Genomic DNA, 17,931 nt, shown 5'->3' on the forward strand with positions numbered 1-17,931 from the left:
ACATTGTGGTACGAGTATCGAGTGAAATGAGTGCTATCCACCCCAGCAACACAGTGATAACATGGAGCCGGCAAGTCATCCAGGTCACAATAGAGGTCAAGCAGTGGGAGGAGGAAGACGTGGTGGTCAAAGGAATGGAAGGGGACATGCACCCCTTCTGAGAGGTGGTCGTGGGCCTCGTCATAGAGGAGGGCTTAGGCCTCACCAGAGAGGCAGCCATGGGCCTCATTTGAGAGGTGTTGGGGGAACGTGGTAGAGGACAAGGCCACGGACCAGACAGCGGCAGCAACAGCAAATAGTGTCCAGTGAAATCCGAGAAATAGTTGTAGAGCATGTTGTAAATCATGGCATGACCATGACTGAGGCAGCTACAATGATTCAATCAAACCTCAGAATCAACTCAGGATCAACTGTGGCCTCAATCATCAGAAATTTCCGTACTGAGAAGCGGCAAGTCTTCAGCATGCACTAAACATTAGGCTACTCTCAATTGTCAAATGACTGTATACTGCATACCAATGTGTAGCACAGAGTATAGTGTGCCTTTTGAAAGAAATGCAGACAGAGTGAAGCAGCTGATGACTGAGTATGTTCAGGTATGTTCAGTTTCAAGATGCCTCTTGTGAAAAATGGTTGTGAGAACCTGAACCAGAACACAGGGCTGATGGAAATTTAGAAGTACAGTAATCAATCCTTTGTTTTGCTTTTTACACTAAGCCAGGTGAGGAACACTGCAGTTGACATTTTACTGTAGTTTTGTTCTTTTTTGTAGCTAATTATTGTTGCATGGATTCAAAGAAACCTATGGTGTGATTTGATTGTATTGCATCAATACATTTCAGATTTTGTTCAATGATTCCACTGTGTCTGTAGTATTCTCTCTACTAGTCCTTTTACAGTGATGTATTTATGTGTAGTACCATAATGAAACATGTATCACATATTTTGTACTACAATATTTAATGATTGTACGAACAACTACACAGTGAAACTATCGGTATCTTCTGTGTTACTATGTTACTATGGTATTTCATGATAAATTAGTTATTTGAACCAACAAGTCTGCAAGTGCAAGGTTTCTTTAAAGATATGAAAGGCTGTCCAATGTTCAAAACATTGTATTGTGCAGTGTTACAAGTGATGACCGTTTTGAGTTTTGTGTCTAGAGTTTTGAAAAATGACATCAAGGTTCTGAAATTAGTGACAAAGTGATTGTAAAAAACTGTATATTCATCCTATTTAATGTGCTCTTTTAAAATGTACTTTTCTTTTTTATGTTGCCATTTCTGTTCTACCAATGTTTCAGTTGTTAGCCAAAGATTGACAGAGTACATCTCATACACACAGGCCAGACAGCAAGGATTTCTTTTTGAAATTCAATTACAAATGCTGCATGAATTCATCAATACGATTAGAGCTCCTGAAAACTCACTTTACAGCATCTCATTAGCAGTGAAAAGAAACCAAGAAAGTTGGGACAGTCGACTGTTTACCACTATGTAACATCACCTTTTCTTTTAATAACACTTATTAAGCACTTGGGCACTGAAGACACCACTTGGTTAAGTTTAGCAAGCGGGATTTTCCCCCATTCATCCATTATGCATTTCCTCAGCTGCGCAACTGCACAGGGCCTTCGTTGTCTTAATTTGCACTTCATAGTGCGCCACACATTCTCAATTCGGAGACAGGTCAGGACTGCAGGCAGGCCATGCTAGCACCCGCACTCTCTGCCTATGCAACCATGCGCTTGAAATCTGGGCAGAATGTGGTTTGGCGTTATCCTGCTGAAAAATGCAGGGACGTCCCTGGAAAAGATGATGTCTGGATGGCAGCATATGTTGCTCCAAAATGTGTACATCTCTTTCTGCAAAAATGGTGCCCTCACAGATGTGCGAGTTACATGACAGACAGACACTCATACACACTGTCACACCCACACACACACACACACTTTCACAGACAGACACATGCACACACACACACACTTTCACAGACACACACACACACACACACACTTTCACAGAGACAGACACACACACACTTACATACATACATACATACATACATACATACATACAGTGAGGGAAAAAAGTATTTGATCCCCTGCTGATTTTGTGCGTTTGCCCACTCACAAAGAAATGATCAGTCTATAATTTTAATGATAGGTGTATTTTAACAGTGAGAGACAGAATAACAGCCAAAAAATCCAGAAAAACGCATTTCAAAAAAGTTATAAATTGATTTGCATGTTAATGAGGGAAATAAGTATTTGATCCCCTATCAATCAGCAAGATTTCTGGCTCCCAGGTGTCTTTCATACAGGTAACGAGCTGAGATTAGGAGCACTCTCTTAAAGGGAGTGCTCCTAATCTCAGCTCGTTACCTGTATAAAAGACACCTGTCCACAGAAGCAATCAATCAATCAGATTCCAGGTTCCTCTTCATTACGTATAACGCTTTTGCCTTTTGCTAAAGCTTTCCGTGGAGGGGATCGTGGGTGAGTTTGTACCATTTTTGGGAGGATCTGCCTTGTTGGGGCGGAGCTGTGATCCAGGTGAACAGCAGATCGGGCATAGGTGGGCATGTGGGCAGAGGAGTAGGAAGGCCGGTCAAGCAAATAAGCTTGCTAAGGTACGCAGCAGCAGCAAGCAGCCCCCCCATCCAGCCAGCCAGCCAGTCTGGCTGGCAGTGACTGAGTGGTTGACAGACGGCAAGCAACGGAATGTACGTGCTCTGTGATGTCATAGCAGTCAGCTGAGAGAGGCTCGTGATGTCATCGCTGAGCTGGCTGGCTGGCTGGCTCTGTGTGTGTGTGTGTGTGTGTGTGTGTGTCTATGTCTGTCTGTTTTTCTGTTTGTCAGTCTGTCTGTCTGTCTCTCTCTCTCTCCCTCTCAATTCTATTCATTTGTATTGTCAAAGCAATTGGACATACATACATACATACATACATACATATATATATATATATATATATATATATATATATATATATATATATATATATATATATATATATATATATATATATGTAGCGTAAGGTACACTTTTAAATTTCAATTAAAGAAGTGAATTTATAGTATCACCTTATCACGAATCCTGGAGTCTTGTAGAACTCAATTTCTGTAATAATTGGACGCAGACACCAATTCCAAAGATATAAATTGTCAAATTTATTTAAAAACAAAGACTAAATGTAGCACTACACTAATTATACAAAAGGGAAAAACTAATTAAAATTCAACTCTAGATCAACAAATCAAAGACAAATCACTTCCGTGACCAAATCAAAGACCATGGGATCCCATAGGATAACACACAAATCGTTAAACAAAAAAGGTTATAAACACATTGACTACAATACCGGTTAGTAATTCTAGGAATCACTAAGAAACAGTTGAAAGTGCTAAATTGCAGTTTCAGAAGAAGAAAAAAAACTGTAACAGATGGGATATGTAGTACTTTATACTCGAGTGGTCTATGCGATTACACCCTGTTGGTGTTATTAAGAACGCCAAGTACCAGAATGCAGAGCGGGACTGTTTTTTGTGCCGTGACTTGTCGGGGGAAAAAGGCGCAGAAAAAACGGACGAGAAGGTGAAGGTAGTATGGCGGTGATGCACGCGTTGGTGAAGTGGGAAAGCGGGGTCGACAAAGACTCTTACAGCGTGATTCCCACTGCTTGCTTTCGCAATTTTGATTTATTCAGCATTGCTGATGATGACGAAGAGACGACTCGAAACTTCAGAGCAGAGTGGAGAGACACGAACAAACCTCCAAAAGGTGGATGGCCTGTCCATGAAGCGCAGATCATTATGACTGGTAACAATGTTTATTTAAAAAAAAAAAACATTAAAGTCTTTACATGCTATTTGATATATACAATCACAGTATATTTGAAATGAATGTTTAAGTTATTAATGTGTTGTACTTCTAACATACTCTTATAACATGGTAGATGGTGGTGAGGGTGCTAAAACTCGTCATACTTGACTGGCATTTGTAAGAACGATTTATTGTGTGTTGTGCTTTACAATAAAATCCCCCAAATCACAAAATAAATTAAACCAGATATAATTTAACTTCAGTTTTGATTCAGTGTTGGCTGTTCATCTTAATTTGTATGGTCAAAGCACAGTATTTTTATGACAAATAAATATAATCCCCAAATATCTGTGGACATAATGCAGGGTTTTATTTATTTTATTTTTATTTTAGGAAAAGGAGGCGAACTAAGAAGAAAACTTAATGACCTAACAAAAATGCCCTGTCCTAAAATGAAGAGAGTACCTAAACCAAACAAAAAACTTCAAATTTCAGATGATAGTGACCTTGATGAACCACAGTTACCGGTGAGATAATTACTGCAAATATTAAATAAATGTATTGCAGGATTGTTTTTTTTTTAATCATATTCATATATATATATATTTTCATTTTAAACTCTTTTCCTCTCTGAATACAGCACAAAATAAGAAAGAAAACCGATGGAGCTTCAAGAATTAGATCCCGTCATATTCTACAGACATTTAAAGAGTCCAGTGAAGTTGAGCTACAGCAAAAAGTTAAGCAGCTCGAAAAGGAAAACACAAGACTTAAAAATGAAAACCAATGTCTTCGAAACCGTATGGTTGATGGTAAGTTTTTTTTATTTATAGCAAATAATTCCTTACCTTGATAAATGTTATTCTTCAGTAATTTAGATTCCAGAGTAATGTATTATAGTTGATCATACTGAAGTAATCTAGAACCACAATACAGACTCTTAATGTGCACTGTCTAATAGTTTAATAATACTGATTATTAAATAAAGTTTTTCAACATAACTTCATAATCCTACATTAATGACTATATGCATTACATTAGACCTGGTAATTCTTGTATTTTATCTCTTTTATTTTTTTCGTAGCTAATGTTAATGACCCACAAAAAGGTCAGTTTGCCAATAACATAGAGCAAGTCTCTCAAGTATAATTGCAGGCATTGATGGTTTTGTTTTCACTTTGTATTAAATATATTACTAGAAATGATTATCATTTAATACTAAGGTTTTTTTCTCCAGAGATTCCAGACCTTTTGGACAATCTGAAAAAAATTGTAACAAAAGCCACATTGATCAGCAATGAAGACAAAAGTGTGTCACCATCAAGTGGTTCTGACAGCCCCACAGCAAATTGTTCTGAATCTGACAAAGAATCACCAAAACAGGTATAACACTCTTGGTCTACAATATTAGAAAGACAAGGTAAAAATATATATATTGAAAACAAATATTGGTTGTAAACAATCTAATGATGCTACATTATCAGTTATATTCATAGTTATAGTTGATAATAAGAATGTAATTGAATTATGGGTGTCACAGATTCACTGACTTTATTATGTCTGTAAATTAATAAACTTAGAATTGAGACATACTGTGGTCTTTAATAACACATTTCTGTAACAAAATCACAGCCTTACTGATAATGTATTCCACTTAACATAATATAAGAATAGTTTGGGGATAAACTTGTTTTTTATTTACCATTGTCTTTTAGGTGGAAATATTCCCAGGCACTGGAGTTTACATTGACAAACTGTCCTGGATCCTTGCAGAGAGGTGCAGCACGAATACGTCATATGCAAGAACCCTGACGGTTGCTGTCTTTGACTTTCCAACATTATTAAAGAGCAATCTTCGTGGTGGTGGCAGCAAGAGAGATCCAACTTCGGAGAAAAAGACACCTCTGGATCGCTTAAAGGTGGAAGCCATATATGGTATGTAAATGCTGTTGTACAAAATTTCTAACTCTCCTTTTTAACTGTATAGAACACAAAGGGTTAGCATTTGAAATGTTCCTTTGGCCTTTGTTTTAGTTTCAGAGACTAGAGTTAATTTATTAATAAATAATAATACCTTACATGTAGCAGCTGGAATGATCCCAAAGTGCTCTACAGACTCACTTCACCCACCACCCTCTGGGGTGCAGCCATTTTGTACCAGCAGATTACTACACAGCAGTAAAGGTGGAGTCATAACAAATTTGTTAGACCTGATTGAGGGAAGCCTGACTTAGAATTCAGCCACGTCACTCTTTCAACAACACCTTGTAAATCACCTTGGATTAATGCTTCAGACATATTAATACATAATAATAATGAATAGTGCCATGGGATCCTTGACAATATAAACTTTCATGTCTCATTTAAATTTGACTTTTGAGCAAATACTTCACATTTCAGTCCAGTTGTGCCACATCAATGTAATGCTTAAGCAAGGTATTAATGGAGAAAAGACTGCCTTTGCATAGCTGCTTCGCCAAGTACAGATTTTACTATGAACTAGTGTAAGACAAGTTTAAGAGCATACACCAAAACGTTTAAATACACCCACACACAAAAATGTTGATTTACTGTGGCAATATGTAACTAATGAACCCTTCTCAAAGATATGTGGTATGTTTATTAAAAGATTTTTATATATCTATGTGCAAGTCATTAAATCTATGTGATACATGTTTTTTAGGGGCTACCTTGAAAAAATTGCCCAGTACCCCAAAGAGTGTAATTGGTGGTGCAATTAACAGCAAGATAAATGAACTACGACACAGAATGAAACCAGAGTGAAGATTTGAAGAACCAGATCTGTATTTTTTGTTTTGTTTTCAACAGGGTTGGGGTCAATTCCAATTCAATTTTTAATTCCCTTTTCAATTCAATTCCAATAAAGAATATTCTGTGAATGCAAAAAGTAATTGCAATTTTGAATTGATTTGTAGGAGGAATTGGAATTGAAAAACAGGAATTGACCCCAACCATGGTTTTCAGTGAGTGTTGTACAAATTGATAGGTCAGGGCTTCTGTAAAAACTTAATAGAGGCCAGCAGGCGTGCACGATCTGGGAAAAACTGCTCCACTACAACAGACCTCTTTCCCTTCGTTTTCTCTAAAAACCTCCTGATATCCTTCACTGCAGCTCTGACTCACCGAGGACGAGGAGGCGAGAGAGGAATCCGTGAAGCCGCCCTCACTGTCACTCCGAGCCGCGATGCTCCAGCGTGTAGCCGGACCTTTCCCCACCAAGCCGCTCGCCACCCCAGCTTCACTACTGTGCCACCACTTCTTTTACTGCCACTATTTACCAACACCGTCCGTGCTCCCTCCCAGCACCTTCTTAGTGCGTTTTTTCCACCCGGCGCCTCGGCTTGTACCGCCGAGCCTGGCCCTGCCTCCTCCTCGGCTACACCCTGTGTGTCTGTCCGCCCGTCTGCTGGCTGCTGAGGTTGTTCCTCGTCACTAACCAGCGCCCCGTGCACCGCCTCAACACCATCTCCCCCCGGCGTCTCGGTCGTCACTATCCCCCGCTGCCTCGACCCCGTCCCCCAGCTGTGCGTCATCGCCTCCGGGCAGCTCTTCCCCCGTCACGGCATCAGTGGTACCATCGGTCCGACCGGCGACTGTCTCCTCCGCCGGGGCTCGATCTCTGTCTGCCCGCTGCATCTGTGGCTGCGGGCCGGTGTCTCTATTCCTCCCCGCGTCGCCCCGCTCCTCCTCCCGCTCCCTGTCCTGCTCGGGACAGTTCCTCACGACATGCCCCTCGCTCCCACACCTGAAACACTTCATGGACTCCGAAGTAGCGAACACGACGTAGTCGGTATTGTCGATCTTAAATTTAAAAATGACATTAAGATCCTCATTGATGTTATTGAGGATCATATACAGCTGCCTTCGGAAGGACATGACGTGTTTCAGTTGCGGGGCTTTGCAGCCCAGCGGGACCCTCTTAATCCCGGACATCAGCTGCCCGAGCCGGTGCGGATGAACGGAGGGACGTTAGACAGCGTTACCTTCCGGGCAGGAGCAGCGAGCGGCAACACCGGGGTGAAAGTGTCGTCTAACACTGTGCCATTAGCCACTAGCTGATTGAGCAGATCAGTGGTTTTTAAGAAGATAACAATGGCAGCAGACTTGATATTTTCACACCCTGCTACCTCCCCAACCGCTAACACACACTGCTCTAGGGGGCAGAACTGCACCGGAGCGATCTTGACTCCATGGCGTCGGGTCAGTTTTTCAAAAGACGCATTCAGGGGGTCCGACCCCCTGACCCGGGAAGAACTACCGGTACTCCCCCCTCCCCTCCCCTGTTCCCCCACAATAAGAAAAGCACTGAAAACAGAAGACAAAATAAACAAACTGAAAAAAGTAAAGCAACAAAAAAACGCAGCCAAAGGACAGAGCTCCCAGCAGCACTCCCGCTCACTGCAGACCCCTCCCACACACTCCCAGCTGAGAGAGAGAGAGAGAGAGAGAGAGAGAGAGAGAGAGTTAGTGTCTGTCTGTCTCTCTCTCTCTGTAGATGCATCATAGGGAACATATGTAACAATCTCTCTTTTTGTTTACCAAAAATGAGAATGAACGTATTTCAAGTGGGTGTTGCCTTGGTTGGAAACGTTTTAAGATTATTTATGAAGTGTAAAGTGGATTTGTCTCAGTTCTCCGTAGTTTTCAATGTATGTGCCATTCAGTAGCGTTCATGTTACAGATGTGCCCTATGCAGTGGTAGGGTCAATAAAATGTCAGTAAAACTTTATTTTAGCAATTATGGAGGGGAAGAACTGCAAATAGAGGGTCCCCACTAATTATCTAACTTACCAACAACGTTTCAAATTAGGTCTTGCGAAGCTGCCAAATAATGCTGTATAATCGTATGTGTCTTCATACACCGGCTGCTATAGTCTGATAGCTTTGATTATATATATATATTTTCTCGTGAACCACAAATGCTATTTGCTTGATTTTTACAGAGTATGTTATAAATACCATTCTTATGAAGCCTGACAAATTGTATGCTGTAATTATGAATATTTTCTAATCATTTGTTTGTTTTTCCTAACATGTTACAAATGTTCCCTATGTGAAAGATGCATTATATCTTAATAACGTCTAAACAATTAAAGATATACAGATTATTATTTTCGGTAAAGTTATAACACATTGCTATTAACTATGTGTGTCAGTAAAAGTTTAAAAAATCCTAACAATTTTTTATTGATCCTGCAAAATAAGTGTTTAGGGAACATCTGTAACATAGTTAGGGTTAGCCACTGGGTAAGGGTTACATCTTCAGCAGTAAGTTTATTCATGTTAATTATTCTCATCAATGTTAAAGAACAATAAGTTCTATCATGTGTGTCGATAAAATGCTGATATTCCATAACGTTTGCTTGTGTATTCTGCAAAACACATATTTAGGGAACATTTGTAACATTAGGGTTACGATTTGCCATAGACGCGGAATGAGTTTGATTGTGATGTTAAATGGGGTTTAAAGACGCAGTCGCCTCGGTGCTGATTACTATTGCTGTGTTTCTCCACTTCTACTCCATGCTTGGGAACGCCCACATCCAGTGACGTCAAAACCGGTGGAAAAGCGGGCCGGTTCAAAAAAGATCAGCTGGATCCCAGGCCGAGCAGCAGCTCCGGCTCCAGCACCGGCACCATGTCGCTGGAAAAGCGCTAAGTGAGCTCACAGTGAGCTCAGTGTAATGTCTGCTCTGGTGAGCTCACAGTGTGACCTAGTCGTGAGTTCACGTCTTCACTGGGTAGTCCTTGACAACTTAATTGACTCAATTCTTGGGCTTAATTGGTCAAAATGACCATTGGTTGAAGGTACTCAGGGACTGATGTGTAGAGAGACTTATTAAACCTGCAGGATTGTGGTTTTCCCAGAACAGAATTAACCAGTGTAGCGTTATGTTGGGTGTATTCTGATAAGAGCAGTTTAGCTCTGAGCTGAAGCACTGATCTAAAGAAGACCTCTCCCCCCCAAATTTATCAGATTTCCTTAACTCATCAGCATGTGAACTGGTTTACATCAAAGTGACAGTCTTGGGAGGATGGCACCGAGAATGGGCCAAATAGCTTGGAATCCCTGCTGTGAGATGTCTGGGGAAGGGGGCCTGTAGGAAATAAAAACTCTTTGAAATGGACGAGAGCCGAAATCCCGACACAGAGCTACGAACCCGTGCCAACTGGCATTTCCAAAAGATGGCATGGATTGACATCAGTCATAAATCAAGCCCCCCTCCAATAGGACACTGGGGGCTGAAACTGAAATCCAATCTCACAAACTAAAGAACCAATCACCTATTGATCTGACAGGCGTATAAAGGGTAACGCACGGCATCTCTCTCTCTCTCTCACCTAAACCAGTAACTCGCTGCCACAGCTCAACTTGTATCTCTGTTGCCAGAACCGGAACCAGAAACCAACTAAGTCTTTGCCAGCAACAGAAGGGTTAAACTGGGAGAAGGAGATTGAGCCGTAGGAAGAATTCTTTTAAAGGACTTTATTAAATAAAGAACTTTACAGACTGCGCTGCCCGCCTGTGCCCAGCCATCCAGCTGGACAATTGACTAAGTCGACTGAATACGAAAGTCATTTAAATAGCTATTTGAGTCTTAAGAAACTTGACCCTTGGAACGAACAGGCCCTGCTTTCCTCAAAGACTTTGTCTTCAAGTTTGTGGTTAAAATACTTAATTTAATCCCTGTATTGTATGGAATAATAATAACAACTGTAAAACATAAGAGAAGGGCCTAATAATAAACACAATACACAATAGACTAGAACCCTTAGAATATAATAATACGAACATCTTCATGATTAGTATGATTGTACTTTGGATAATATATTAATGCAAGTTGATAACATATTTTACAGAAAATGGGTTTTAGGAATTGTGACCAAAAAACTAAAATAATTGCTTCAGGGACCACTGCTCCTTTTATCAAGACCAATGTATAGCCCACTTTTCTTTTAAATTATGTTTAAAACAAAATTGAAGAAGCAGTGGTTAGTTCTGAATCAAACATATTGACCCCCTCACTCAATCTGTAAGTCCTGCAGCAAACATTGGAATATGCATAGATATTTGCACAGACTGGTATAAATGTCCCTTATAACTAACCAAATGCCATTTTTGTTGTTTGAAAAGTGCCCAACATCTTACCAGTATGTCCTTTTAGTATGTCACAAAGGTTCCCTAAGGCACAGAAACTTAGAATACAGAGCAAACACAAGTTTCAACCATTGAAATACTTACTAATTTGATTGTTTCACGGACATCAATATCTGGACAATCATAAATATCAAGACTGGCCGTTTCTGGTGCACCTCCAAGCAGCACATGGATCATTGCAGGACTTCCGATATGGAGGGAATTAAGTGGTCAGGTTCTCCTTCAAATAACAATGTTTTATCAGTGATTCCTGAGGAGGGAGGAAATCAAATAAGAATACACATCAAATCACATATATATATATACAGTGAGGGAAAAAAGTATTTGATCCCCTGCTGATTTAGTATGTTTGCCCACTCACAAAGAAATGATCAGTCTATAATTGTAATGGTAGGTGTATTTTAACAGTGAGAGACAGAATAACAACAAAAAAATCAAGAAAAACGCATTTCAAAAAAGTTATACATTGATTTGCATGTTAATGAGGGAAATAAGTATTTGACCCCTTCGACTTAGTACTTGGTGGCAAAACCCTTGTTGGCAATCACAGAGGTCAGACGTTTCTTGTAGTTGGCCACCAGGTTTGCACACATCTCAGGAGGGATTTTGTCCCACTCCTCTTTGCACATCCTCTCCAAGTCATTAAGGTTTCGAGGCTGACGTTTGGCAACTCGAACCTTCAGCTCCCTCCACAGATTTTCTATGGGATTAAGGTCTGGAGACTGGCTAGACCACTCCAGGACCTTAATGTGCTTCTTCTTGAGCCACTCCTTTGTTGCCTTGGTTGTGTGTTTTGGGTCATTGTCATGCTGGAATACCCATCCATGACCCATTTTCAATGCCCTGGCTGAGGGAAGGAGGTTCTCACCCAAGATTTGACGCTACATGGCCCCGTCAATCGTCCCTTTGATGTGGTGCAGTTGTCCTGTCCCCTTAGCAGAAAAACACCCCCAAAGCATAATGTTTCCACCTCCATGTTTGACGGTGGGGATGGTGTTCTTGGGGTCATAGGCAGCATTCCTCCTCCTCCAAACACGGCGAGTTGAGTTGATGCCAAAGAGCTCGATTTTGATCTCATCTGACCACAACACTTTCACCCAGTTCTCCTCTGAATCATTCAGATGTTCATTGGCAAACTTCAGACGGGCCTCTACATGTGCTTTCTTGAGCAGGGGGACCTTGCAGGCGCTGCAGGATTTCAGTCCTTCACTGCATAGTGTTACTAATTGTTTTCTTGGTGACTATGGTCCCAGCTGCCTTGAGATCATTAACAAGATCCTCCTGTGTAGTTCTGGGCTGATTCCTCACCGTTCTCATGATCACTGAAACTCCACGAGGTGAGATCTTGCATGGAGCTCCAGACCGAGGGAGACTGACAGTTATTTTGTGTTTCTTCCATTTGCGAATAATCGCACCAACTGTTGTCACCTTCTCACCAAGCTGCTTGGTGATGGTCTTGTAGCCCATTCCAGCCTTGTGTAGGTCTACAATCTTGTCCCTGACATCCTTGGACAGCTCTTTGGCCATGGTGGAGAGTTTGGAATCTGATTGATTGATTGCTTCTGTGGACAGGTGTCTTTTATACAGGTAATGAGCTGAGATTAGGAGCACTCTCTTAAAGGGAGTGCTCCTAATCTCAGCTCGTTACCTGTATAAAAGGGGACAATATTAGGTATAGATATCCTTAGAGAAGCCGGCGCACTAGTGGATGCTAATAATAATTGCATAATATGGACCAATACACACGGGAATAAAAAGAATACACAAAGATACGCAACAAATTGTGCTAGTATCTCACTCACACCGTCAACACCTCATATATGGCCAGACACACCACTTGGACACGTATGTCAGGAATTTCCTGATGTTTGGGCAACACATAAACTAGATTGTGGTCTGGCACAAATTGAACCTATAGTAATCCCAGGTCCAGTACACAAAGCACATAAACAGTATCCTATTAAACCAGAAGCTTTTACAGCAGTTCAGACAATTATTCAAACATTGCAAAATGAAGGAATAATACGCGAAACGCATTCAACCACTAATTCTCCAATCTGGCCAGTGGCAAAACCAGACGGCTCATGGTGACTCACAATTGATTACACACAATTGAATAAAGTTACACCCCGGTTACACCCGATTGTAGCCAATCCCAACACTATATTAAATGATTTGAAACCTGAACACTCTATTTTTACCATCCTGGATATTAGCAATGGATTTTGGAGCCTGCCACTCCACTCTGATTCCCAAGATAAATTTGCGTTTACTGTATGTGACAAACAGTACACATGGACTAGAGTGCCACAGGGATTTCACAACAGTCCGACACTCTTTCACCAGGCAATGGCCAAGACCTTAGAAGGAATGGATCTGACACCCTGGAATAGTTTAATCATCCAGTACGTGGATGATCTTTTGATTGCGTCTCCTGATGAGTCCTCGGTGTCTTACAAAAGGCAGGATTTAAAGCAAGCCCTAAGAAAGCACAAATAGGCTTAACTAAGGTTCAATATCTCGGACACAACATTTCACAAGGACAAAAATCTATGACGCATAATAGGCAAGAAGCCATTCTAAATATGCCAAAACCACATAATGTTAGGGCTGTGCGTAAAGTTATGGGGCTCCTTAATGATTGCCGCACTTTCATCCCTAATTTCACACAAGCCACAGGTCCGATACAGGCGTTAATCAAAGGGAGCCCGGCTCCCTTGGACCCCATAGACTGGGGACATGAACAGGAAATAGCCTATCGTGTAATAAAACAGGCTCTCAGCAATGCCCCCGCCCTCGGGTTACCAGATCATACTAAACCATTTCACCTCTACTGTTCCCAAGATGGGATCTATTATACAGCAGTTCCGACACGTCCCGTCGCCTATTACTCCACAAAGCAACCTACGGTAGCAGCAGGCATGCATCGCTGTATGGCAGCAGTAGACTGCGCCTCTTGGGCAGTGCAGGCATGCGATTCGATTGTAATGAACACACAGTTGATTCTGCACACAGGACACACGTTAGTTGAATTATTACACACCGGCAAATTGCGTTCAGTCTCCGATAGTAGACGAGCTAGATGGGAAGCTGTTTTGCTCCCCAGAGATAAATCCATACAAATAATAAAAGACACACGAGTAAACCCAGCAGATGGGATGTTAGGGGAGGGAGAAGAGCATACATGCTCTGAGCTGGTTCTCCAGGAGGACCACAGTCGCTTCCTAGAAAACCCCCTCACAGACCCTGACTTGGAACTATATGTTGATGGATCCAGGAAAATAAAAGATGGAATTCCCCACACTGGGTGGGCGGTGGTATTGGATGATAGCACCGTCGTAAAAACAGGATCCCTGCCAGGACACTGTTCAGCCCAAGTGGCAGAACTCGTGGCGCTGACTGAGTCATTAAAAATAGCGAAAGACATTAAAGTTAACATTTTCACTGACAGTCACTATGCATTTGGAGTAGTACACGACTATATGGCAACCTGGGAACGTAGAGGGTTTATAACAACAGCAGGAGAAGTAATCAAAAATTATGAGTATGTCCTTAGTTGAATCATGGACAGATAACAAATGTGTCCAAATGACACGCACCTATGCAAATGCCCTTAATAAAACAAAATGTTGGGTTTGTTCCCACATTCCACACGACACTAAGAAAGGGGTTCCAATGATCCCCATTCCAATTCCAGGATTTTCTGATTATTCACAACTTAGAGTTGCCTCTAATGTACGGTATGCATATGATTATGCCTTAGGCATCACAGGAGAATGGTACTTTAGACCGAAGATGGATCAGAATAATCAAAGCAACTACAAAGATACACCAGTCCTCCGGAGAAAAAACCCTCTGGGGATGGCTTGCTGATACCTTTGGTAATCTGGGTATGATTGTGTTACATGGATTGATATCGGTAGTTACTATTCTGCTATGTCTGTATGTTTCTTTTTTATGTCTTAAATACACTGTTCAAAGAGCATCTCAACAACTTTGTAAACCTCATAATGTATCTACTATGGTTACAGCTGCAATTAAAACACCCTCGTTGGCAGACGTTCTCTAAATTTCTACTAAACGACACCATCCCTCACTCGGGAGGAGCAAAACTCACACACCCATTGACACAAATCTTATTCTATCCCCTTGGTTCTGGAGGCTCCATGTGACTGAGGACAAATGGATTTAGTATCAAAGGCAATAAACCTCATGACTCAAGGAAAACCAAAGGATGCATTGGAAAGATACTATTACAAAGGTCACTCTGCTCCATGAGACACCTTCAGGACATTCTGTACATTCACATTTAGGGACACACACTTATCGCTCTCCCAGACAGCAGGGACACCCTTACACTCGCCGTACACACATATACACCCCACGGGGAAGGGTTGGGATGAAGGAGCTGAAAACGCAGCGTCAAATCTTCCTAACCCCTAAGGGGATTTGCTTGTAACTGACAAACATAACTTTTTGGCTTCTTTCTGCTTTGCTCTATTGCCAAACAGCAGAGAATGAAGACTCTGTATAGGAAGTTGAAGAAAGTGTTTTGTGATAACTATATAATGTTTTATATTAATACTAGCATTAGAAGTAGTTTGTATACAGACTGAGCAGATTAGATTTAGCAGCACAAGTAAAGGGTCAACAAGGTTAGTTTGTTAGAAACTCCTGTCAGTAATGAAAGATCACACAGTGCCGAAATAGCCTACAGATGTCTGCTGAGAATTTGTTTATGACTTAATCGTTTCTCCAGATAGGCAGGAATTGTTTCTGTTAACGAGCGATTGACACTAGGTAAATGACGACCGTGGGATCGCATCTTCCTAGTGCACATCAAAGACGGACATCTGCTTTGGATCCATCACCTCTTCACGGGAGGACAGATCATAAAACGGACCCGGACCTGTATCTTCTGATTGGATGAACGGCCATAAGATGTTACGTCATTTTCCTATAAAGCTGCACTCATGTTGGTAAACATTAAGTTCTCACTGAAGGAATTATTCCTGACATGGGGCTTCCGAGCGGCTCGATTAAAGTTCTATTTGCTTTATCTCCACGATTTCTCCACTTATTTCCCACACGGTTCTACACCATATAATCACAGTTTAAACGATATTAAATCAAATCGCAGCCAATCAGCTTTTCTTCATTTTGAAATCATTTAATGAGAGCATTACATTTATTTTGGTAAGACTAAATTAGAATGCATATTTCCTGTAACCAACTAAACACATTTATACATTTTGCTACAAGTAAGACTTTAAAAATAGATCATGTAGTACTGTATACCCGCTGCTACAGCCATCACTGTGATTCTCTCTCCGTCACAAGAGGCACGTCATCAGGGGCCCAGTTGATAAGGACAGTACAGGAACCTAAAACATGCACTGCAGCAGTCACATGATTCACAGCAAAAAAAATGTTACAATACAGCTTCATGTGAAACCCTCAAAACCCAGCACAGAAGACTGGTGAATAATCATGTACTGGCACTAGGAAACACATGAAAACAAAAAACAATAAGCTCGTACCTTATCCATATTAAGATCTCTTTGTAGTGGCCTTACATAGATCATGGCAGAGCCAATGTGGATTTCTGGGTCCCTTCAATATTTCATGAGTACCCCTCATCAGGGCAAGGAATAACATCCAAGATCCTGAAATCTTCATGAGTTCAAATCCAGCCCCTCACTCAGTTTAGGATACGATTCCAAGAACTGATTTCTGAATCCTTCACAACTGCGCTCACATCCTGACATGAAATACAACTCAAATGTGAATCTAATGAACATCTTACTCACTAATAGACAACCTTGGATTCACAATAGGTTTCTATTCTTTTCATTTGTATAGCATGTGCACGTAGAACAAGCGAATGGATCACAAACGGGCAAATATTCCCGATCTGAATTCCACACATTTCATTAGGAGAGGCATCTGAAAGGATTTGGGGAGCTTTCAAATTGTAATAGTTGATGATATTTCAGTAGCACAGGACAGTGCTTTAATAAAACGTCTAAAATATCCAAGGTACATATAACATTACATGTCACTCATATAGCTGTCTTGTTTTCCCAATGTTTCTTGTGCTGTGCAGTATATGTACAACTAAATAACACTTTATAAGATCTGTCTTCTAGTTGTTTTAGGGTGCTGCTCCGGTGGCGCTGCGGGTTAAACGCCCAGAGCATCAGAGCGGCGGCGTCAGAGCAGCACTGGGCCCCCAAACAGCGCGGCTAGAAACCTACATAGAGCCAAACATTTTAACCTTTTGACTTGTCCATTATAACCCCAATTAAATCATTAATATCATATAGAACTCTTTTAATAATCATTATTGTAATCATCGCTTCACTGCACCGGCTCATTTCATGCTGTATTACAGCAGTGCTCTGTTCACACAATCTCTCTCTCTCTCTCTCAATTCAATTCAATTCAATTCAAGGGTGCTTTATTAGCATGACAAACAGTTTCGTAGTGTTGCCAAAGCAGTTAATATTATATACATAAATTGAAAAATAATAAAAGGTAAGAAAAATAATGTATAAATAAAATCTTAATAGACATGTACATTTACTTTATTTATACTTAACAAGTTTACAGCTGGTGCTCCTGTATGTTTTCACAGTGAGCCCCTCAGGCTGTGGCAGGCGGCTACATATTGGGCGGCCAGGGGGGCAGTGTGTCCCTCCCCCAGGAGGATAGCTATTTGTTTTTCATGTATCAATTCAGAAAATGATTTTACAATATTTATGAATTTATTAAAGAATGTGTCCCTTATTTTGGCATATTTATTGCAGTGGAGGAGGAAGTGCATCTCTGTCTGGACCTCTCCTGTCTCGCAGTGACCACAGCGCCGCTCCTCTCTGGACAGCCAGCTCTGCCTGTGTCGGCCTGTCTCTATGGCCAGGCTGTGG

The 17,931-nt window shown here is 41.1% G+C and overlaps 1 non-coding gene across 1 annotated transcript; it reads left to right on the forward strand.

Annotated features, from left to right (window-relative positions):
- Positions 1-2,428: 2,428 nt before the first annotated feature.
- On the forward strand, positions 2,429-2,543 carry LOC136723856 (U5 spliceosomal RNA). The gene has a single exon (XR_010806815.1). It is a non-coding gene; the product is annotated as a U5 spliceosomal RNA (small nuclear RNA).
- The last annotated feature ends 15,388 nt before the right edge of the window (positions 2,544-17,931 follow it).

The sequence above is a fragment of the Amia ocellicauda genome, unplaced genomic scaffold (genome assembly GCF_036373705.1).
Source record: "Amia ocellicauda isolate fAmiCal2 unplaced genomic scaffold, fAmiCal2.hap1 HAP1_SCAFFOLD_169, whole genome shotgun sequence".
NCBI classification, from domain to species: Eukaryota; Metazoa; Chordata; class Actinopteri; order Amiiformes; family Amiidae; genus Amia; species Amia ocellicauda.